General features: G+C 39.5%; 1 protein-coding gene across 1 annotated transcript in view; it reads left to right on the forward strand.

The window, feature by feature from the left end:
* The window catches only part of LOC129469797 (putative uncharacterized protein encoded by LINC00472), a 190,876-nt gene that overhangs the window by 143,857 nt on the left and 23,076 nt on the right, over window positions 1–23,943 (forward strand). Inside the window, exon 5 of the mRNA XM_055256833.2 lies at window positions 11,541–11,634. The gene's annotated coding sequence lies outside the window, so the exon portion shown is untranslated. The remainder of the gene's footprint in view (window positions 1–11,540; window positions 11,635–23,943) is intronic.

Below are 23,943 nucleotides of genomic sequence, written 5' to 3' on the forward strand. Positions count from 1 at the left end.
TGAGTGTTGAATCAATGCCTAATAACATATCAGTGGAGCTAAGTTGAAATTAATATAAGAATTCGGTAAATCATCATTTGCATAAATTCAGCCTGTAGACTAAAAATAGGGTCATATTTAAATTTTAAAAATAATGACACACTCAAATATAATGTTTAGAGTTCTTATTTGGATAATTCAGCAGCATTTAGACCATATTTTGATTTAAAAAATAGTATAAATACTATGAGATATAGACATATTTGACTTCAAAAAAGAAAGAAGAAATTTTGCCTCACCCTCCAAAATTATTGCTTATTTTCCCTGAATAAAAATAGATATGTATTCCACAATCTTTTTTTCCCAATTATTATATTGAGTATGTATTCCTATTTTATTTAATTTTTATTCTTGATCCTTGAAATTTATCTGTTCTGAAGCATTACAAGCAACAGAATAAAAAATGGATGAGTAAACACACTGGACTCTCCCCTGGCTCAGAAGGGCACTTGTCATTAAATCTGTAGCCAAGGAATATGTGATTCTTAATGGGTTTCCTCCAGCCTTCCTTGGAGTTTCTGCCTTCCCTTTATCTTATAAAAGGACCCCAAGGGCAGTTGGCAGGGATGGGTTTCCTCCAGGCTCCTCTGAGTGCAGATGATTCTGAGGACACATCAGAACCAGAAGTCCTGCTGTCACTGGGTCTTGGGACATGCCACAGGGGATACCGGTAGATGCATTTGGCACTTTATCCTAAAACCTAATTGCAGTCTCAGTGCACCAGAGGAACCACATCATGTTCCTGCCCAAAGAAGAGTCCAGGCTGCTTAAGCCTAAACCAACCCCAGACTCTGGTCTGGCCTTCTATGAGATGGGTGTGCTGTTTTGGGGATGGGTAAAGACTAATTCCTTATAGACTGTCAGCAACTTCATCAGGAGAGAACTGAGGTTTGGCTATAGGTGTCAGGGAGAAATACAATTAATCCAGATGCCATCTGTTCAAAGATAGGGGACATCCTATCAAGCAACAATTATTTCTTCCAGGCTTCGTAGCTTACAATTACCTTTAGAAGTGTGCCCGGAAAATAGACTTGCCTTAATTCAAAACTTTTCTTTCATGGCCAACCATCTGTTGTACCCAGTCTCCAAGTCAGCCCTAATGATCTTCACTTCCTGATATTCAGTCCCCTCCCACATTGAATGCAGGTCCTATGTGACCAGTAAAATGTGGTGGACGTAACAGCATGTAACTTCTAAGGCTGGATCATAAAAGACATCACAGCTTCCACCTTGGGATTGCTTAGTCTAGGGGAAGCCAGCTGCCATGTCATGAGGACACTCAAGCAGGCCTATGGAGAGGCTCACAAGGAGAGGGACAGAGCTCCCCTGCCAACAGACAGCACTAACTTGCTGACAGTGAGAGTAAGCCACTTTGGAAGAGGATCCTCCCTCCAGCCCCAGTCAAGCCTTCAGATTCCTGCAGTTCTAACTGACATCTGACTGCAACCACATCAATGGCCCCTTCCTTCTGTCACTTAAGCAGTGTGAGCTATCCAGCCTAGCTCTTTCTAGATTCCTGACCAACAGAAAAAGTGAGAGAAAATAAATGATTATTGTTTTAATCCACTGTATTAGTCCATTTTCATGCTGCTGATAAAGACATACCCGAGACTGGGTAATTTATAAAGAAAAAGAGGTTTAGTGGACTCAGAGTTCCACGTGGCTGGTGAGTCTTCACAATTATGGTGGAAGGCAAAAGGCACATCTTACATGGCAGCAGACAAGAGAGAATGAGAGCTAAGTGAAAGGGCAAACCCCTTATAAAACCATCAGATCTCGTGAGACTTATTCACTACCATGAGAACAGTATGGGGAAACCACTCCCTGATTCAATTTTCTCCCACCAGATCCCTTGCACAACACGTGGGAATTGTGGGAGCTACAATTCAAGATGAGATTTGGGTGGAGACACAGCCCAAGCATATCAGCCACTATATTTTGAAATGATTTATCACAAATCATTGGAGTAACTAGAACATCATCATTGTGTCGTTAGTCACCAATTTTATTTATTCCACAAACTTTTACCGAACACCGTTATATGTCAGGCCCTTTGTTAGGCTGGGATACAAAGAACTACAACACACAGTTGTTGCTCTCAATCCTTGAGAACACAGATGAGTAAATATGAATGACAGTACAAGATCCCATGAACAAAATGCTGTAAGAACACAACAAAAGGGGAATGATTTTCTTTCCTTTGTCAATAAAATAAGTTATTTATTTTTTCAATAAAAATGTACTTAGTGCTTTCTAGGAGCCAGTTGTTGTGATCTGTGATAGACGCTGACAAAAATATGGTGAACGAGACACAAACCTTTTCCCAAGGTCAATGTCAAAAGCTGAGGAGATACCATTTAGAAGAAAGCTAAAAAGAGGCCATCAAATTTTGCATACTGTGACCTTAGTGAGAGCAATTTTTGTAAAATGGTGAAAATAGATAAAAAATTTGAATAGGAAGAGGAGGAAGAGGCTGCTGGTATAGAACATATTATTTTTTCAAGAATGTTAGTGACAAAAAGGAGAAAAGAGAAAGATCAAGAACTTGGTTCTTCTGCTCACCTTCCATAAGCTCAGCTGATTTCATCGCCAGTGACTTACTTCCCTTCTTCACTGGAGCTGGAGATACAGGTGACACAACAACACTGACCTAAAATAGGCTTAGGGCACTGGCAGGACCCTGGGAGTGAATGCCTCCTTAAATTTTGCACCCTAACCATCTTACTCACTTCACTCTAGTCCCAGCCCTGCAGGTAAGGGATTGCTTCTTGATGTTAAAATGAGCCTTAAAGAAGATAGAAACAACTGTTATAAGCTTCATTGCCGCTTAAAGACAATGACATGATGTATTAATGTAGAAAACTAACGTTCAATAACTACTGGTGATAGTAGACGTTCCCAAGGATAAGCCTGTATAAGCAGAGAGGGTTAATTGGAGAGACTGGCTGGCTCCTCCCACCTCTAACTGGGTGGCATTCCCCACGGGGAATTGAGCAGGGTAGAGAGGCTGCCTTCAGACTTGAGGATGCTCACTCACGCTAACCTGCTCTGGGGCTGAGCTCTCAAGAGACTAGCCTGTAAAACCAGAATGCCAATCTTAATTCACAATGGCAACTGTAACTGGTAAGCCTAGTGCATGCCAGTGTCTGCCCACCCAGCTTGGGGAGCCTGAAATCAGAACAGGGGATGCTATTGGATTTAACTGTTAAAAGATCTTAAGGTCCCAAAGTCTGCAGCCTCCTTTTGTATATGATGGGGGGCATAGCAGTGTACCCTCTACCCCAGAAAACGTTCTATTGGGCACACTGTGCCTCTTAGATGCTGCCTTTTCTGAGGATACATAAATGATTAAATTACTTGAGTGGATGATTCAGGGAGGATATTCTAAATGTATAACAACCCATATGTCATGGGCTCCAGTCAAGCAGAATGCCAGCAGGAGGGGGCACTGCTGGAGGCTCCCTGTTCTGCCAACTGCTGGCTTGTGGGGATTTCCAGAGTGTCTGGGAGAGGGAAGTGGTGCTGGGGGTTTGGGTATCGTGACTACTTATCAACCACCTCAAAGTATTTTGATTTTTGATGATTGGCAGTCTGATTTTCAGTCTTCTTCTTGTATGTGAATATTGTGATCAGGGCACAGGCTGCCTTGGAAGCCTTGCAGCCATTAACTTCTCTTTTTAACCTGAATCCATTTAATGCTGAATCAAAATTTAGTTCTCAGAGGAAAACCATATTTCCCAGTTCTTAAAGACACTCCATTGTTACCTCAACTATTACCTCTAATAAAAATTATCAAATTGCAATGGCATTGATATTTTTCTTTCTCAGAGCCTTTTATAAGAAGTGATATGTATTAGGTTCTTCTTAAATTATTTCTAATAAATTAGATGAATGAACAAACAATAAGAGTATTCTAATTACAATTTCCACTTCCATAAATGGCTAATAACAGTGGAATATCTTTTCATATAGTTATCTATTTGTCCATCTGTATATTTCCCTTGGTAAAAATGTTGCTTCAGATCTTTTGTTCATTTTGAAAACTGCATTGTTTCCTTATTGTTCAATGTTGAGAGTTCTTTATGTATTCTATATACAAGTCTTTTTTTGGACGGACACATGATTTGCTAATATTTTCTCCCAACCTGTAGCAAGTCTTTTCATTCTCTCAATAGTATCATTTGCAGAGCAAAAGTTTTAAATTTTGATAAAAAATAAATTTATGACTTTTCAAAAATTGTATGGATGATGTGTTGTTTTCACATATAAGAACTCTTTGCCTAACACAAGATGTCCATGAGAAGATCAGCCTACTGAGAACAGACTTTCATAAACTTGAATGAGAGATAAAGACAGACCAGCAAAGCCAAGCTCCCATCTTAACAAGGGGTGTGGTCTTCTCAGTACTCCTCTCTCTCCCTCAGCTGTAGTTTAGGGCCCTGTAGATATTCTAGTGCCTCACCCAGGGTGGGGTGACCAACTCCTCCCAGCTTCTCAGGGACTTTTCCAGTTTTAGCTCTGAAAGTCCCATGTCAGTCCTGGACAAACTGAAACTAGGAGTAGAGAGTGTTTTCTGTTCCTCAGCTGCAATGGGTTTTCCCCAGAGTCCTAAGGGTGGCAGTGCTGACTGCCCTCCTCTTAGGTGAAAGCTTTTGTTCCGCAGAAGAGATAAAGGAAAAGGTCCTGGTGGAGGGTTCTTGCTCCTTTCAGCAGAGGCTGCTATTCTGCTTTCTCAGTGTGTTCCTGGTGGGGCTCCTGGAGAAGAGCTTGCAAGAGGGTGCAAACTCTCCTGTACATGAAACTCCCAGGGGCTCTACATTCTCCTACCAGCCCACATGCAGCCTCTACCAATGTGTTAACTATTCTGGCTGGGTTCTTCTACCAGTGTCTGACTGTGTCTGCCCCAGGTCAGCAAGATGTCTTATCTCTCCCTGCAGACACTTATTTCTTAGATTTTGGGCTAGTGGGTTGTCCTGCAACCTCAGTTTTCTGATGGGTTTAAGGAAAATGATAAACTTGCAGTCTGTCTGTCAGTGGATTATCACACACAATAATGAGGTGAGGTTCTTTCAAGCTCTGTACATCTCTGAGTCAAACATTTGATTTTTAACATGTTCAACTAATAAAAATTTCAACTGCACACACACAATACACACACACATGCACATAAACACACACACCCCACTATATATTCAACTCATAGCTGCCATAGGTTGATGAGTATACTCATTATTGGCTTGTGTTCATCGGAAGTTCAGATAAGAGCAGGCAGGTTTGGTTGTAGTTTCAGTGAACTATCCTGAAGAAGTATCATTTCCATTTCTCTTTCACTTGCAATCTAGGAATGTCGTGGAAATTTCTTTTGCATTTACAATGTCAGCCACCATATTGACATTCTGTCTCTCTGCACATTTGACCCTCGCTTTCCTTTACAAATTGGATTCGTATTGTTTACTTAGATTTATTCTTGTTGCAGTCTATTAATTTAATAAATATATATTGGATGTTTACAGAGAGTAAGGTATATTAGAGATACAAAGTACATGTTGAATTCTTATGGAAAGTCCCAATATTTTAACAGTTTGGGGCTCAAACGTGTCTTGTAGGTTGATGTCTTGTTATTTCCAACTCTGTAGATGTCTCTGTGTTAGGAAAACTTGGATAAGCAGGTCCATAGAATTCCTCTGCGAGCCCTGTCTCCTGGCATTTCTACATAATGGCATATCCTCAGGTAGGTACAGATTCTCTTTACAATCTATGTCTTCATTGAATGATTAACAGAAAATTTTAAACTAACTATTTGATGGACATTATACTTATACTTGCTCTATTAATTAATAGCTATTATAACCACTATGGTAATTAGTACCTCTTTTATTACCTAGTACTATCTAGTGGTTACTTCTGTCTCATAATTATCTTTAACTCATAAATATTACAAATATCATTTGTTACATTTCTGTAGATACTCAAAAAATGTTTATTGAATTATATTGGGCTTTGCATCCCTTATCTTAATATCAATATATTTTCAAAGAAAACCTCTGTTAAAAAGGGAACTATAACACTTTTAACTCCTGTAATTTTTATTAAATACGTTCATTAATATTAGTTTAATGGTTGTTTTTAATAGCAAAACATTCTAAGTAAACTAAATAATAATAGGAATGTTTTTTGCCACTCAAGTCAAGTTTTTGTCATTTTAAACCCTGTTCAAAAAAATTTTTAATTAAAAAACCATAAAAATAATGTATTGGTATACAATTCTATGTGTTTCAACACATGTATAGATTCATGGAACCACTGATACAATCAGGATACAGAACAGTTCCAGCATCACCAAAATTACACTAATACTATTTCTTTTTAGTCATCTCTTCTCCCACTCCTAACCACTGTAAGCCACTGATCTGTTCCCCCCATAGCTTTACCTTTTCCAAAGTGTCATTTACACGGAGTCTTCCAGTATGTAACATTTTATGACTTTCTTCTTTCAGTCAGTATACTGCCTTCGAGATCCATTCATGTTATTTATATATCAATAATTCGTTCCTTTTTATTCCTGAGCAGTATTCTACTGTATGGACTACATCTTGCTTATTTACTCGCCTATTGATATTGGGATAGTTTCCAAATTTTGGTGACTGTGGGTGAAGATGCTGTAATCATTTGTATCTAGGTTTTCATCTATGAACATATATTTTTATTTCTCTAGGCTAAATGGGATTGCTGGGTAATATGGCAAGCGTATGTTTAACTTTATAAAAATCTGCCAGGCACAGCAGCTCACTCCTGTAATCCCAGCTCCTCAGGAGGCTGAGGCAGGAGGATCTCAGGATTTGAGGCTGCAGTGAGCTATGATTGCATCACTGCACTCCAGCCTGGGCACTACAGTGAGACCCTGTCTTTAAACTAAATAAATAAATAAAAACCAAAAATAAAATAAAAAACCTGCCAAACTGCTCCAGAATGTCTGTACCATTTTGGACTTCCACTAGCAATATATGACAGTTGCACTTGCTCTGCTTCATTGTTAGCACTTGATATTGTCAGCTGGTTTTGTTGCTGTTGTTTCAGGTTATTTTTTGCCATTTTCTTAGTATGAAATGGTATGTAGTGGTATCTGGGGCAGACATAGTAAGACACTGGTAGAAGAACCCAGCCAGAATAGTTAATGAATTGGTAGAGGCTGCATGTGGGCTGGTAGGAGAATGTAGAGCTCCTGGGGGCTTCGGGGACAGGAGAGTTTGCACCCCCTTGCAAGCTCTTCTCCAGGAGCCCTACCAGGAACACACTGAGAAAGCAGAATAGCAGCCCCTGCTGAAAGGAGCAAGAGCCCCCCACCAGGACCCTCTCCTTCATCTCTCCTGTGGAACAAAAGCCTTCACCTAAAAGGAGGAGGGTAGCCAGTGCTGCCACCCTCAGGACGCTGGGGAAAACCCATTGCAGTTGAGGAACAGAAAGCAATCTCTTCTCCTATTTGTTTGTCCAGGACTGACATAGGACTTTCAGAGCTAAAACCGGAAAAGTCCCTCACAAGCTGGGAGGGGTTGGTCACCCCACCCTGGGTGCCGCACTAGAACGTCTACAGGGCCCTAAACTACAGCTGAGGGAGAGAGAGGAGTAGTGAGAAGACCACACCCCCATACACAGTGCTGCCTAAGACAGGGCTTAACAGGACAGAGAGCCCCTGCTCATCACCAGGCTCACAAGTGGAGTAGCAAGTCACAGTGGGATGTTGCTGGAAGAGGCCCAAGAGTGTGGGCACAGACCATTTCTGAGGTACAGTGCAAAGGGAAGATCTAAAGCTGAAGGCGGAGCAGAATTGAAAAAACTATAGGCAAACCAGCCTTCAACTGAACCACAAAGTGTCACCAAAGGAATTTGATGCTCGTGGTGCCCTAAGGGTAACCATCGCAGTGGAGGAAGAGAATTAAACTCAGCCCAACTCCTAACTCAGACTCACACTCTAGAATCCTAGCAGAAGGACAGACAGGTGTATGCATTTTCAGGGATAAAATCTATTTTCCTCATCTCTGCTGTCCTTAACAAGGTGTCTGGCTTTCAACAAAAAATTACAAGTCATACAAAAAGGTGATAAAGAAAACAACAACACACTGTCAAAAATAAAGCAGTCAACAGAACCAGACCCCAGATACGACAGAGATGTTGGAACTATCTGACAGGAAATTGAAAATAACTATGAGTAATATGATATAGCTCTAGTGGAAAAGGAGAACAACATGCCAGATCAGATGGGAGATTTCAGGAGAAATGGAAACTATAAAGATCAATCATACTGAAATGCGAAAAGTGAAAATCACAGCAACAGAAGTGAAGAATGCCTTCAATGGGCACATCAGAAGATGTAACAAAGAATCAGTGAACTTGAGCATCAGTTTATAGCAATCACCAAAACTGAAACACAAAGAGAGAAAAAAATTCAAAGCTTCCTACGTATTCACCCAAGAGAATTGAAAACTTACGTTCACACAAAAACCTGTACATGAGTGTTTATCATACCTTGTTTATAATCACCCCAAACTGTGTGGCCCAGATGTATTTCAACCAGTGAACAGATAAACAAGCCATGATACAGCCACACAATGGAATGCTACTCTGCAGTAAAAAGGAATGAACTATTGATGCTTGCAAGCATGTCAATTAATCTCAAATATATTTTGCCAAGTGAAAGTAGACAGACCCATATTATTCCATGTATGTACTTTCCTGGAAAAGACCAAAATTGCGACAGAATACGGATGGGTGGTTGCCAAAGATTGCAGGTGCGGGTAGTGGTTGTCTACAAAGGAGCAGCACTGGGGAATTTTGGGGTGAGAGAATTGATTCGTGTCATGACTGTGGAAGTGGATACATGGCCCTAAGCATTTGTCAAAATCTGAGGAATTATACAACTCAATGAGTGGATTTTACTCTACGTAAACTAAATAAAAATATACTAAGATGTGGAGGTATCCCAAAATGGAATACAAACTATCAAATGTTACTAGTCTAACCTATGAGTGACATTACCACACTGACACAGGTGGAGAACGGAACTAACCTAAGTAACTTTTAGAAGTCAGTATTTTGATTGGATTCTACTAAAACTGAAGAAAAAACTATTTACCTAGTTGCGATATGCTATTTAATAAATGTGTTTCTCACAGGGGTATGAGTTAGCAATTCTGAAACTACTTGTGTATACTAACATTGAATAAAAAAGCAATTTTATTTTAAACTGTGAGAGCCAGTTGTACGTTAGAGAAAGAACAACACTGTGTTGCTGAACTAGAATTGGATTGGAACTCTGAACTCATAAATATATATACACAGACTAATGTAGATATAGACATAAATGTACATATGTGCTGCATGGGGCAAATATATATATTTATTTATACACACACACTCACATATGTATACATGCATGTGATCTCTTTTTTATTAAAATTCATGCACCTCTTTCAAGACCAGCTCAATGCTGACCTTATCCATGAAATCTTCCATTTTGACTTCTGTAGATTCCCATTTTGCTTTATAATTCTCTTATAGCATCTGTCAGATTTGACTTGCACTTTTGTACATATCTTAGATTTTTGTACATATTTCCAGATATCAAACTCTTAAAGTTTGCTTGTTTGGATTTTATCTTTTACAACACCTTCCATGGTCTCTTAAATTGTATAGACACTCAGTAAATGTACTGAATGAGATTTAATATTAGAGATATCTAGACACAAATCTGAACATGTAGGAATTATTAAGTGTCCTTGAGGTAATTGGTTATCTTCAAGCTAGACTCCTCCCTAGGGCTGTAGAAGGCCCAAAGATACTCTTCAGGGTTCAGTCCTGGGCTCTCAACATTTTCCCTTTTGCTGTATCTTCAATATTATCTAATCCGCATGGCTATGAAAACTAAATGCTGATCATCCTTGAAGGTATATATCCAGCCTTAAGTTCTCCTCTGGGAAACTTGGGCATCTTCCTGATCCCCTTGCCATTTCCCTCTCCTCATTTGCCCCCAACCCACAAGGGAGGTATGTGCCAGCTCTCTTCCGGTTCTCCTCCAGTTAACCCATCACTGTCACAGTCTAAGCCAGCATCATCTCCCACCAAACTTTTGAGGGCTTCTGAACTGATCAATTGTCTTACACACTTTATTTCAACTCATTCTTCATAAAGCAGTTAGAATGATTGTTTTTAACATCTATATCAGATGTCAGTTTAAATTTTTGAAAATTCTTCAGTGACTCTCCGTTGTACAGAATAAAATCCAGTCCCTTTATGTTTTTGTCCTCAAAACTCTGCACACAACTGTGCTCCCAGTCATGAGCCTACAGTCAGTTCCTAAACTCAGCAGTCTCTTTCCTTCTTTAGGGCTTTTGCAAACGCATTTTACTTCTACTAGAACAGGGTTTCTCAAACTCTCTGTAGGGAAGGATCAAATCTTTTTCCCCCCAATCTATCAGAGAATTATACGTAAAAAAATCAACTATTAGAAAAAAATTTTAAAGAATGTTTTATTTTTAGATTTAACGGACATAAAGTTAGTCTTATCAAATTGCTATAAATGTTACAAATGCTTCTTCTCAGTTTCTGTACAGATTTCATTAGGGTCCAGGAACAGTTTTCTAGTGAGTAACAATGTTAGAATACTCTGTGTGACTGATGCCATCTGATTCTTAAGATCTCAGCCTGTCACTTTCTCCAAGAGTCTGTCCTCACCATGCTGTCTGATGAGCTCATTCCCCTTTATGATACTGTATTTTCCATCACTGCAACCTATTTGTTTCATCCATAACACATATGTAAATTATACACATAACACACATACACACATTTCTCTGCTTACTTTATTCTCTGCCTCTCCCCCAGCAATTCCAGGTGTCAGGGACTATGACTGTTTTGTTCACTAAGGTATATAGATTACAAAGCCAAACAATGTCAAACATGATTAGAGACTAATGGATTTCTCAGAGCCTTTGCTGTGCTAATATGAAGTGTGAAATTCCAAGAGATAGGTATAAAGTACAGAGTTTCCCAAACTCATTTGGCCTTGAACCATTTCATTACGATATATGCTATAGAATGCATTGTAGATAACGCTTATCTAAAGAAACACCTGGGAAGTTCGAATATGTTAAAACTATTTTTACCAAGTTATAAATGTTAAGGTATACTGATATGAAAACTTAACCTGTTATGATTATTTTGTTACTGGAGAAGAAAATAGAGGACTGGCATTATGCCAAATATTTTGTGGGATAAGTGTGTGTGATGCTTATTTGCCAGTTTTTCTTTCAGTTTCCTTTCTCCCCTTTCATTACAGAAAATTAAATTTCCCAAATTTCTCAGCCAAATAATTTTTGGATAGGTTATTCTAAAAAGAAGCACTGGCAGGAGATTGGAAAGATGAAGGAAAAGAAAATATTTATTTTGTTTATTTATTTGTAATTCTAAATGCTTCTGACAGCAATAGTAGCCTTCTGTGGTTCCAGGATTGAACACAGTTCCAGCAGCAGAAAAGGAGCAGTAAAGCCGGCAGGCTGCGCCCTCTGTGGCTTTTGGCAGCTGCAGCACAGTGACAATCAGGTTGGTAGAAACCTGGTTTCAGGCCTCCAGCCATGTCTGCTGGGAGCCGCCTCCTAACCCTCACCCCCGCCGGGTCTTCCCTGCCCCTGGGTTCCTCCAGCCAAGCCAGGTAGTGACTTCTGTAGTCACTGGCTCTGTGTTGCACACCTTTGGCCTTTTGCTCCTTCAGGCCTTCCAACACTTTTGAAACCAGTTCCTTGTATGAAATCCCTTCTGTTCGAAATACCTAGAGTGGCTTCTGTTTTTTTCTGACTGGACATTGGTTGATTATGGGGCCAAGATAGGAAAAGAAGACACTGTCTCTCAGATTGCATGAGAGTAGAAAAATGTCCTCTCCTGTCTAATGTCAATAGGAGTCAAGAGCAAGAGAAAGACCTAGAGCAAAATGAAATAAAAAATAATGGGAACAATACCATGAAGAAAATAAGAGCCCGAGATTCTAATTTCCATCATTCATGGGGTGACTTTTGCGCATCATTTCACTATTTTAAACCTGACCGTCTTCCACTTCTTTCCTCACTTGATTGTTTCCAACACCAAAGGGCAGTTCCACTGATGACCTCTCTCAGTCCACCTAAAACTACCCTCAAATAAGCACCCTGAGTAAAGGCAGTGTGTTTGCTCTGCCCATGCAGCTTCAGGACAAGTCTCCCAGTTTCCAGCTGGACTGTCACCCCAAATTCTAAGTAAAATCTGGAGTTGCCACTATTCAACAGTTATTTATTAAATATTACTCTTGGGAGGCACTGGGCAGAGGAAAAATAAGCTCACATAATGATGTGTGTGAGACAAGCAATATGTACAAAGAGCAGTAAATCTTTCAGGGAAACAAGAGCTATCATAGAGGTGCAAATCAAGGCAACAAGAACTGGGAGGAGGGAACAATTAATTCTGTGGGATTCTTCAAAAGGCTTCCCAGTTAGTGCATGTAGTTGGGTAGAGAGCTCGTGGGGAGGAGTGAAAATAGTAGAGACCAGAAAGATATAGCGGAATCAGATTCAGTGGGACCGTCAGAGCCCAGACCTGTTACTATTCTTGAGGGCATTAGAGGCCCCTAGTAGACTTTTAAATTAAGAAGAGATGTGAAGATATTTTAAAACTTGCAATATATAAATACAGGATACAGTTGTTGAGGAATAAGGTTGAAGAAGAAAACATTGAGCATTTTATATTATTTTTATACTTAGGGTATTTATATATATATATGAATATATATATGAATGATATCAGTGGGATGGTCAAGACATAATAAGCAAAAGGAATTGCCCTAATAAATTGTCATAATAATAACATAGTCTAGCCAACTGAAAAGTTGTGGGAAAAAAATAATTATGTTGAAACACTAAAAATGAAGTTGCAAGAAAGAATTTAATATCTCTTTGAGCAATCTAGAGTGAAAAGAATATTTTTTAAGTTTCCAGATATTACTAATTTGGATGGACACTGGGAAATAAGAATTTTGTTTATAGATCTAAAGAAGTTGGAAATGTGATTCAATATTGCATATAAGAAACAAATTACAGAAATATATTCTGAACTCATTTAATTCCTACATAATCCTTGATCAGTGAAGAAACAGTAATGGCATAGATATTTTTGAATACCATTACATGGAAAATTAGTTATGAATTTTCAAAGTGACAAAAATACCAATAAAGTCAGCACTGTTCTGAGCTACATATAAATGAGGAATTTTAACCCCGATGAGAAAGTTTTAATGCTCTCAAACAACCTTAGGATAAATTGTGCCTGAAATATCTCGTTTGCTTTGATTAGCACTACATCAAAAGATGGAGACAAATTGAATGGAGAAATAAGAAAAGCAGTTTAGTATTGAGGAAATTGATTTATGAAAAAACATTATAGGAATAAAATATGTGCAACTTTGTGAAGAGATGAGTAAGGAATAATGACAGCCTATAAATATTTGAAAGGTATAAACATCCAGTAGGAGGAGGAATTATTTAGCATGTTATAAAGAGCTATAATTACAGTTTATGGGATGAAATTAGACAACTAAGGTTCATTCAAAATCACTTTTCTGGGGATAATGGAAGCCTTGTATTTGAAAACACAAATAATGTTATCTTTGGGACACCTGAATGCTTGTGACTTTTTTTTTTCAATTTTGATTTTTTCAGAAAATATAATTAATTCAGTGAAAAGAGACAGACATAAATCTTTTAAGTACAATAAATACTTGATTATTTTATATATCCTGCACATTTCTTTGTTTTAAGAGATTCTCAAGTGGCTCACTCAATCTTTTGGCAATAGAAATACAGAAGACAAACAAAATCCATAAATACTTTCCCAATCTAATGTTAATCTTCTTTCCACTAGACCTACTTATTAGCAGTGAGCAAAACTCATTAATTGGAATTTTGCCTAAACATTACTAAAGGATCGTAACTCATTGATATAGAGTAATTGGAGTTATGTACCTAATTGAGGTAAAGACAAATGTTGGCTGCTTTTACATTGAAAAGAATCACAATTTTATTTGCACTTGACACTAATTACTACCTCTTTCTTCAATTGCTTCCTTCCTTTAAAAGATCTAAATTTCTAGCCACAACCACTTTCCTGTGCCCATGTTCCGTGTCTCATACTGGATGTCCTGTTTCCTCAAACTCAATGGACTCCAAATCAAATTTGTTTGACAAATGAAATAAAATTTGCTGCACATTTTGTGAGTGCCAGGCCCTGTGCTGTCAAGCTAGAGATAAAATCATGATTATAAAAGAAATCCTACAGGGAGAAGTTCCCAGATCTCCTCTTCCTAACATTAGCTATTTCCCAAGTTTTAAACCACCTCATTCTGTTATAAACACTAAGTCTGCATTCCCAAGAAGTGCTCAATTTATTGAGACTCTGGTGTGCATGATTTATTGTGAGAGGGCTCTCAGGTGAAAGGAGGAAGGGTAAGCAGGATAGGGCAGGGGAAGGAGCTAAATTAGGCTGTAGTCCCAGCTGGAGTCCAGCCTCAGCCTGGTCCCATGGGCAGCTCTGGAGCATAAATTGTACCACTGAATTGATCCCACCTTGACGCAAGAAGGTTTGCCTCTTCTACCCATGTCCCTTAATTATTGATTGTGGATGGCTATCTCCCTAGAGGATAACATGAAGGGGGCAACTATGAGCCATTAGCAGTTAACTCTCAAGGCAGCTGGGGATGTATGCACCATCTGGTAAAGGACATCTGACTTGCTGCCAATCATGCCTGCTATCAACACCATCACTTCCCTGACCACATAGGGTCATAACTACTATTCCGGTTGAGCCATGCCTGAGATTTGTCACTAATCTTGAAAATTCTTGCTTTATAATCTCTCTGTGTGTGTCCCTCCCTTCTCATGTATTCCCAGTCACCACTTGGAGTAGTCTAATTCCTTATTAATTCACACTTAATCTACAATCATATTCAATTAACCAGTCTCAATATTTCCAGAGGTGGCTGGGCGCGGTGGCTCATGCCCGTAATCCCAGCACTTTGGGAGGCCGAGGCGGGAGGATCATGAGGTCAGGAGATCGATACCATCCTGGCTAACACAGAGAAACACCGTCTCTACTAAAAATACAAAAATCAGCTGGGCATGGCGGCGTGTGCCTGTAGTCCCAGCTGCTGGGGAGGCTGAGGCAGGAGAATGGCGTGAACCCGGGAGGCGGAGCTTGCAGTGAGCCGAGATTGCACCACTGCCCTCCAGCCTGGGCGACACTGCCCTCCAGCCTGGGCGACACTGCCCTCCAGCCTGGGCGACAGAGCGAGATTCCATTTCAAAAAAAAAAAAAAAGCCATCATAGATGGGCAAAGCCATTAGGTGGGAACTGGAGTATACCAGAAAGTTCATGCTCAGTTTGAAAGGGCCAACCTCTACTTATCTCCAAATGTGGGAATCTGCACCCAGTTTTGCAGATCTTCTAATATTTTAAGAGAAGCCAGAATCATTTTTATTATAGACTTCTAAATTTTATAAGCAGTAACTAATTCTAGTTTTTTTAAGTTTTGAGGGAGAAGAAAAAATACATCTACATATCAAATGCATTCACCACAGCCATTTTGCAAATTCTGGCCAAAAGCCTCAGACAAAAGATGATATGTAAATAAATAACTATAGGTCAGCGCGAAGGGAGATAAAAATCTCAAGGGAGATGCAGATAAAGTGCTTCACCAGTTTAGAAAAAAAGCGAGTAGACCCTAAGCCTTCGTGACTAAGGCCCTTGTCTTTATTAAAATTTTCCTCTCTGGTATCTAGCACAGTGCATGGCACATACAAATCCTAAACAAATGTTCAAATCAACAACAACAAAAAAAAACACAAAGGAACCTTTTGTTGTTGGGATTGCAAAAGAGCAAGGACAGAGTACATAACGAAGCAATTATCCTAGTAGCTGAGAAGAAAAGTTGAAGCTGTCACATGCTGTCCACTGGGATTCTGTCAACCCAAGTCACTCAGAGTCCCCACTTTCTCTCTCTCAGCTTCTAGCACAAAAAGCATGTGTCAGCGTATCATTAAATGCTGTTCCTGAGCTTGCAGGTAACAACAGCAAACAAAGAGAAGAGGACAGACCTAGTCTCTAACAGTAAATAGATCTCAGTCAAGTCTTATTTATGGGGTGTTTGGCGGTAGGGTGGTGTATGGCCACTACACATCACAATCTCCTTCAGAAGTGCCCTGTATTCCCCGATATACCCAGTATGGGTAGTTTTTCTTTTCGTGCCACAGACTACTTACTGACTGCCAGACCTTCTTAAGGGACCTGAGTCAGAAGCAGCTCTTGGAGTCATTGCAAAATGGTAGTGACTTTGGGCCACATTTGGCCATCACCTGGCTGGGCTCTCTTCCCGAGCCAGCGCCAGCATCAAGGTTCCACTGTGCCTCTAGGAGAAACCTGAGCCACCAAGCAGAGCTGAGGCTAGGGAGGCACGTTTTCCAGTTGGCTGACTCCAGGGATCTCAAGCTCTTTTCCAGAATAATCCACATGCTCATGCACCCTTCCCATCACTATGGAATCATGTCACAGCAGTTTGTAATCACATGTTTCTCAGTCCTCAGTGGCATCTAAACATGAGGTGCTTTCACCAAGTGTTTGATGTCTGGGCTGATTTCTCTAGGATGCTTCTCTACTGCCCACTGTGGCTGAGTCTGGGTGGGAAATCACCCCTACATCCTGGAACTCTCAGTTGCCTCAGCTTTAGCAGGGGGCATTCGGGATTCTTCTCTAGCCTGCCTTAGGTTCATAAATCTCGAATATAAACACCATCTGTGCGGTTCTTGTTGTTTGAACTCTACCGCACAATTGTCTTGGCTGCTTTGCATTTTTTAAAAAACTTTGTTTATTACATAATGGAAATTATTTTCACTATATACAGAAGTAGCCCTTGACGAATTAGCCTTTTGCTAATTGGCCTACCTCTGCCGTCGCCTTCTTGTGCTCCTAGAAATACCTATTCACCTTTTGCACCCACCTGGCAAAAACCCAATCTTGGATGACTCCAGGTCTCTACCTGCCTTGCCTCTCTGCCCTGCTGACTGCTGCAAAAATATTACACAACAAACAAAGTCCTAGTCCACTTATTTGTTCTCTTTCTGCAGACACAGGCTTCTTCCTTAATAGAAACGAAGAGCTTTCGGGCAGGAACTTCTAAATTCCTGGTGGCCGCACACCTAACTGTAACTACAGCACTGCCGCTCCTTCTGGCTGTGGCAGATGCGGCTGTGTCCTCTGCGGGGAACACCTCTGATGGTGTCTGGCGCCAGCCCGCTCACCGCCTCTGGTCTTCAATCTCTCCCTCCCTCCTGCAGCCTTGGGAGATAGCTGAGGACATCCTCTTCTGGTTTCCTTGTCACACTTTCCCGTTTTACTCTAACCTTCCTTTTTGGGCCTTTTCCGTGATTTTACTGCCTCATCTTTCTTTCAATTTTGAAACGCCTTGGGAGACTATCCTAGGTATCCCTCTTCACTCTTCACTGCATTCTATTTCAAAGGATTTCAGTCCATCCTTGTGGCTTAATTTGCCATCTATCAATATATGCTGATAGCTTTTTAAATAATTTAATATTTATGTCTATAAAAATGAAACATGGTCAAGTAACAAATCAAAATATTCAGAAAGTTTATGAGAAAAATTCTGTGCCCTCTTCTTTACTCATACATAGCCCTACACACCAGAAGTGCCCTCTTTCGGCCATTGCTGTCCTTAATTCTGTTATCTCCAGAACTCTAAGTAATATGCTTATGCTTCCATTTCAAGATGCTTCACATTTAGACAATGTCCGCTGACTTTGAAAGGTGGGAGTGTAGCTCACGAAACACCACTCATCCTCTTCTTTCCCTCTTCCCCTTCTAGTATTTATAATTTGCATCATTTTTATGTCAGTTATCCTTGTAACTTTAATAAAAATTAAATCTCTGGGTTTTTTCCCCATCAACTTTCAAAAGTTTTTAACTCCTCATCCTGTGTCTTGACTGGCAGAAGGCAAACAGTGAACAGTCTTGTCTTCCTTGCCCTTCCACCTCCTATCTTATATCAGCTACACTTGTGATACGTAATATTTTGTGATCCTAAGTGTCCAAAATGGAGTCACTTATGACAAGTAACTCAGCTCACTTGTGAAACTGCTGGCCCCTCAAAGTGATAAGCATGTGTATGGTGGACTGAGGTGATAATATAGCACCTGCTGTGGCCAGGCACCCAGAGACCCTACAAGAAAGTGAAGCCAAGAGGTGGCTGAGGTAATGACCACCACACTCTGGCGGAGGGTCATAAAAACAGCAAAGAAACTGACTACGGCTGAGACATCTGCAGAAGCTCCGCCCACAAGAACTCTGAGGGCTTCTTCCCATCTGCAGTGGCCTCGGGAAGCTCTGCCAGAAAGGAGACAACCACCCCACCCCCAGCCCCACCCCTATCCCTGTTGGTTGCATGTCCAGGGAAATCTGGACCTGCCTGGTTCATCAGTCAGCTACTCACCATGGTTCATTCCTGTCTCTCTTATGACTGCCTGTGTGTGTTGAACATATTTGCATGGTTGTTGGTGTGTGAAAGTCTTGCCATAATCCAAAAGCATTTAATTGGCCACTGAGTCATTGTGAAGAGACCCCCGACACCTACCCAATCAGAGTCAGCACAACTAGGCTGATTCGAACCTGACACTGAAACTTGGGCTTTGCAGTTACTTTTACCCTTCTACTATAACCAAAGCTCTTTTGCTTAATGTGGAAATTCATGCTAAAAGACAGAAACCAACAAACAGCATCACTATTACTATTAAATATAAGCAGTATTTATATTGCTATTACATTGTAAGCGCTGTTTATTGTTGAGCCAAATAATGGGCTGGAACTACACTTCCTTATCTAATTTTATGACCCCTAGGCAACTGTTGGGCAATTCCAGCATCAGGATCAAATGGATTACCTTCTTTTATACTCCCCAATTATTTAAAGTTATGCACCATTATCATTTCATCATTTTTAAATAATGACTTTCTTATATACTTTTGCCTGAAACCTCTAATCACCTTTCTCTAGTTCTTGCATGATTTGCCCTGATAATCTTCATATTTTCAGGCTCTATGTCATAGTATTCCATGAAGTTCCTTTTCTCCACAGCCCTCTATTCTCTGGGCCAATCTGACAGCTTTGTCTTTAGTCTTCTGCATGTCTGTTATCCAGGAAGTTCCCTTTCAGGTTGAAATCCCTATTTCCTGAATCTGTCTTTGTTTCTCTTGGATATGCGCTTGTTTTCCTGGAGTACACTCAGGTAATTTCTTAAAAAAGGATACGTGTGGGACAAATGATCTGATTCTCAGCATGTTTGAATTTGTTTTGTTTTGTTTTGCTTTCACCCTTGGCTGGGAGTTTTGCTGATTATAAACTTTGAAGGTCTTGCTCCCCTATCTTCTAGCCTTCACAGTTGCTGATTCCAGACTGATTCTTGTTCCTTTGCCATTAATATATTATTTTTCAATGTTGAAGCTCTTATCATCTTTTCTTTATTGGTGCTTTGAAACTTCATGCTGCTTTGTCTAGGGAATGGTCTTTTCATTCATTTTCCAGATACCTGGTGGACGCTTCTCATCTGAAGACTGTTGTCTTAGGCTAGGTGTCCTAGCAAGCAGCACCTGAGGTAAAAATTTATTATTGAGAAGTTTAATAACCAGGAAGCAGGAATGAGAGAAAATCAGAGTGAGGTACTGAAAGAGGGAGAAAAATACTGAGGCCACAGCTTTGTGAAAAGCTGACGACTGCTGGGTGGACAGGGCAGCTTCAGAAAGGAAGTTTAAAGATATGCTTCTCCACACAGTCCTTCTAAAAAGAAGAAAGTGTGATTTGCCCAGTCTCCTCCTTCTGGGCAAAGATTGCACCACGGAATAATTCCTATACACTTGCAGGTTGCATAGTTATTGGTGTCAAGAGAGTCCTCAGCAACAATGAGTCCCCAGGGTAGAAAGCAAAAGATCCTGCAGGAGCAGGAGGCAAGATGCTGTCAGGTCATGTCCTTAGGTGACACGAGGGACCAAAGGCAGCTGCCACAGCAAGCCCCTTTCGGCAGCAGCGGCAGAAGCAGTGACCTGACTTCATCACCATGGGAACAGCAGCTGTCACTGCTAGATTCAGGCGCTGCAGATCTGGGGTGGTTCATAAACTGAATCCCATGCAACTACTATTTTGGCAGATCTGGGAAATTGTCTTCTGGGACTTCAATTGTTTTATTTTGCTCATTCCCATTTTTAAGCTCCAAGAGCTCTTTCTTGATCTCTATTTCTTTCTTTCTTGAGTATCCTATTCTTGATTTAAGGTCATGATACTTTCTCAAATATCCATGAGAACATTAGTTAGATTTTAAACATTTTCTTCTATTAGGAGGAAGCCTGCATAGTGATTAAGAGGATGGGCTCTAAAGCCAGACAGCCTGGATTTGATTCTCAGCTCTGCTGTGACTTTATGACCTTGGGGAACCTGTCTGTGCCTTAGTTTTGATGGAGTTCAGGACACGGTACTCCAAAAGATGACATCTTGGCATAATGATTAAGAAAATGGCAGGAGCAGCAGAAAGGTATCTCTGACCTGGAAGGAATTTTCTGACCTTCTGAAGCAGGTCCTAAAGCTCTCGTGTGAGAGGTACGCTCCCTGTACCTGGGGGGAAGGAACATCCTGTCTTCAAAGATGAGCACAGTGGCATCTGAACAAACAGGCCTTGCCAAGTTTCCACCGGTTTACTACACTTACCTCATACTCTGCCTTATAGTATTTCTGCACAACTGTCCACACTTCTTCAAACCTGCTGTAAAAACCACTCCCATTTCACATTTGAACCCTTTCTTCAGGTCTTCATTTCCTAATGAAGGCTCCTGTGTTACATAAAACTTATATGAAATAAATATATATGCTCTTCTCTTGTTAATCTGTCTTTTGTTGCAGAGGCCCAACCAATAAATCTAAGATGGGTAGAAGGAAAAGATATTTTTCTCCCCTACAGTTTCTTTTATGTTTTTTTTTTGTTTGTGTGTTTCAAACAGATATAAAATACCTATTACACAAAAATTTAAAACCACCAATTTGTTAAACTTAGAAAAGATACTGATTTGTAACTAAAAAAAAAAAAACCTTTACATTTTTATTCTCAAGCTAGCTTACCTCTACTTTCTGAAAGTTGTAAAATTTTTGGTTTAAAAATTGTCACTCTATGATTGTCCCAATTTGTTTTTCTATGCCATGACAAAAACAAAATACTTTCAAAATGTTCTGAGCATTTAAATGAACTAGTGTATGTACATAAACTTATTTAAATAACTTTTATGTTGGTAATAAACCAACACATGCATTAAATACCTCTTCAGTATAAACAGGAAATACTGATGACGATGCCAGCATGGAACTGTCAATTCACATTACAGCACAATTAGTAATCAATCTGACTAGGTTAGTCATATTTAAAGAACACAATTAGTCACTATATCTGCCAGAATAATTGAATATGTTAACATTCTCATCACGTAAATACCAATTTCATTATCTCATATCTTTCTCTTTACTCGTCTCCAGATAGCAATAGCCCTCCCTGTGTGGGTCATGTAGAAGTGACCCAGACTTGTTGGTCTAATGTTTTCGGTCTAATTCTTTCCAACCTTTGGTAAACTTAGAAAGCCTGCAGGGATCTCATATTGAAGATTTTCAATCTTTTAATTGTGACAGTCTTTTTGTTATTCTGTCTTTTCACCTTCCTTTGCCTGTCCATCTATAATTTTCAATTCAAGTTCATATCAGTCTCTTTCTTGAAACCTGGAAATTTCATCAGCCACAGATTTCCTTTATTTTTTTATTTTTATTTTTATTTTTTTGCCTTTTCCTTTATCTCCTTTTCAAGCCTCAAAAATTCTTCCTGTTTTTACTTCTGCTGGGTATTACTTTCTGGTAGTAATTTTAGTTTACATTGACATTGATGGTTTTTCTGCCACTTTGTCTCTTTCTCTTCTTCCTCTTTTAGCTTCCTTAAAATATAAGCATATTTAATTGACACTTAAATATTTTTCTGTTTTTTTCTAAGCTTCAATCACCAGTTTGGTTTTTTTGCTCCTCTTTTTGCTTGTGATTACATTCTTGTTTACTATGAAGAAAGACTGGCTTATCCTTCATCTTTCCCTTTAACTTAAAAGTGTTCTCCCTGTTTGCTGTTTTTTAGTTTTCCAATTTTGAGTAGATTTTTTCCTTTCTTCTAGAGTCAGAAATTTTTAATGTATTTTTCATACTATTGCACTTTATCCTGTGCTCTTCCAGGATGGTGTTGCAAAACTTCCCCTATATATCTTGTCTTCTTTTTATGTTTGTTTCTCATTTTTACAAAGTTCTGGTGATCACAATCATCCAGCACCCTTGACATCCTCCTGTTTACTGAAGGAATTTTGCAAATTCTACCATTTCTCCTAGAAGACTACTTTGTTGTATTCTGTCTACAGGAACTTTGCTTAACATTCCTCTGAAAGTTCTCCATGTTTCTAGTGACCCAAAGCCCATATGTCAATTTTCCTTGATACAGTATTCAACTAATTATTAGCTATTTTCTTGTCTTTATTGAGCTTTTCATGTAATCAACCTCTCTTCTTTCTTAAAAATGTTTACTGTATTTTTAATTGCTTACGTTCATTTCTCTGAGCTTTGCAACAAAATCAGGTGTAGGTGTCACACTTTACAACTGATGCTAAAGTCACTTTACATTGTTATATATTTTAACCAACTGTTATTGGATTTTTGCTCTATTTTCCTGCTGATAATCCATTTATTTTCCAATTCTTTCAGCACACGGCCAAATTCTGAAGTTTTGTTGTTGCTGTTGTAGAGATGATTCTATGTTAACAACTTGATTTTTAATTTTTACTGCTGTATATATGAACTTTGTTTCCTTAGTTTGAATAGCTCTCTGGTTCCAGTTTGAAGCTAAAAAGGTTAAATTCTACCTGAGGGATGAAAACAACCAACATTCTGTGCCAAGACAGTCAGGAGGGCAACCATGTTTCGTGGTGGAGCCTCTGGAACCACTCAAGCCAAGATGACCGGGGGTTTGGCTGGGAGGAGATGGGGAAACTACAGACCCTACAGATGGTTTCCTGTACCATGAGGCTAAGCCTGGGGGCAAGAGAGGCTGTGCCTTAGTTTCTTCATCTGTAAAATGAAGTATCACAGTACCTACCTTGTAAGGGTGTTCTAATGATTGAACTTATTATATGTAAACTTTGAACAGTTTGTGGCTCAGATTATTATTTCTAGTTTCTCAGATCAGTTTTTCTGTATTTTGACCTTGCTTATTCTTTTGAATGCTGCTGACAGTTCTCACGTTTCTCTTTATCTTTGGTTGTCCAGCCAGGTTTTAAAAAGAAGGTGTAGAGCACTAGGGTTTCTTTCCTCTGCTGTTGCATGAGTAGGATTATTTTCCTTCTAGGTCTCTCCAATAAGGGTTTGACTGAGAACTTCATGCACTCTGTTGAAATGGAGCACATCCACTATAAAACTTCACTTTAGGGGCTGATGAACAGGAACTGAATGTCAAGCTATGGATCCCTAAATAAGCTTGGCTTTCATATGCACTATATCCCTTTCAAGATTTCAGTTAATAGGGCATTAAATGGGAGTAGTGATGATATACTAAAGTGGTAGGTATTGTGAAAAGAATGTGTAGAGTACCAATAAAATCTTTACGTAAGTTCTGCACTTGACAAGGGAGAAGAATCAATTGCTTAATTAAAAGTGAAATGTTTTCATCACTTTGAAATAATGCCCTAGGATGATTTTGAAAGTGATATGTAG

Source organism: Symphalangus syndactylus, chromosome 2 (genome assembly GCF_028878055.3).
Source record: "Symphalangus syndactylus isolate Jambi chromosome 2, NHGRI_mSymSyn1-v2.1_pri, whole genome shotgun sequence".
Classification (NCBI taxonomy): Eukaryota; Metazoa; Chordata; class Mammalia; order Primates; family Hylobatidae; genus Symphalangus; species Symphalangus syndactylus.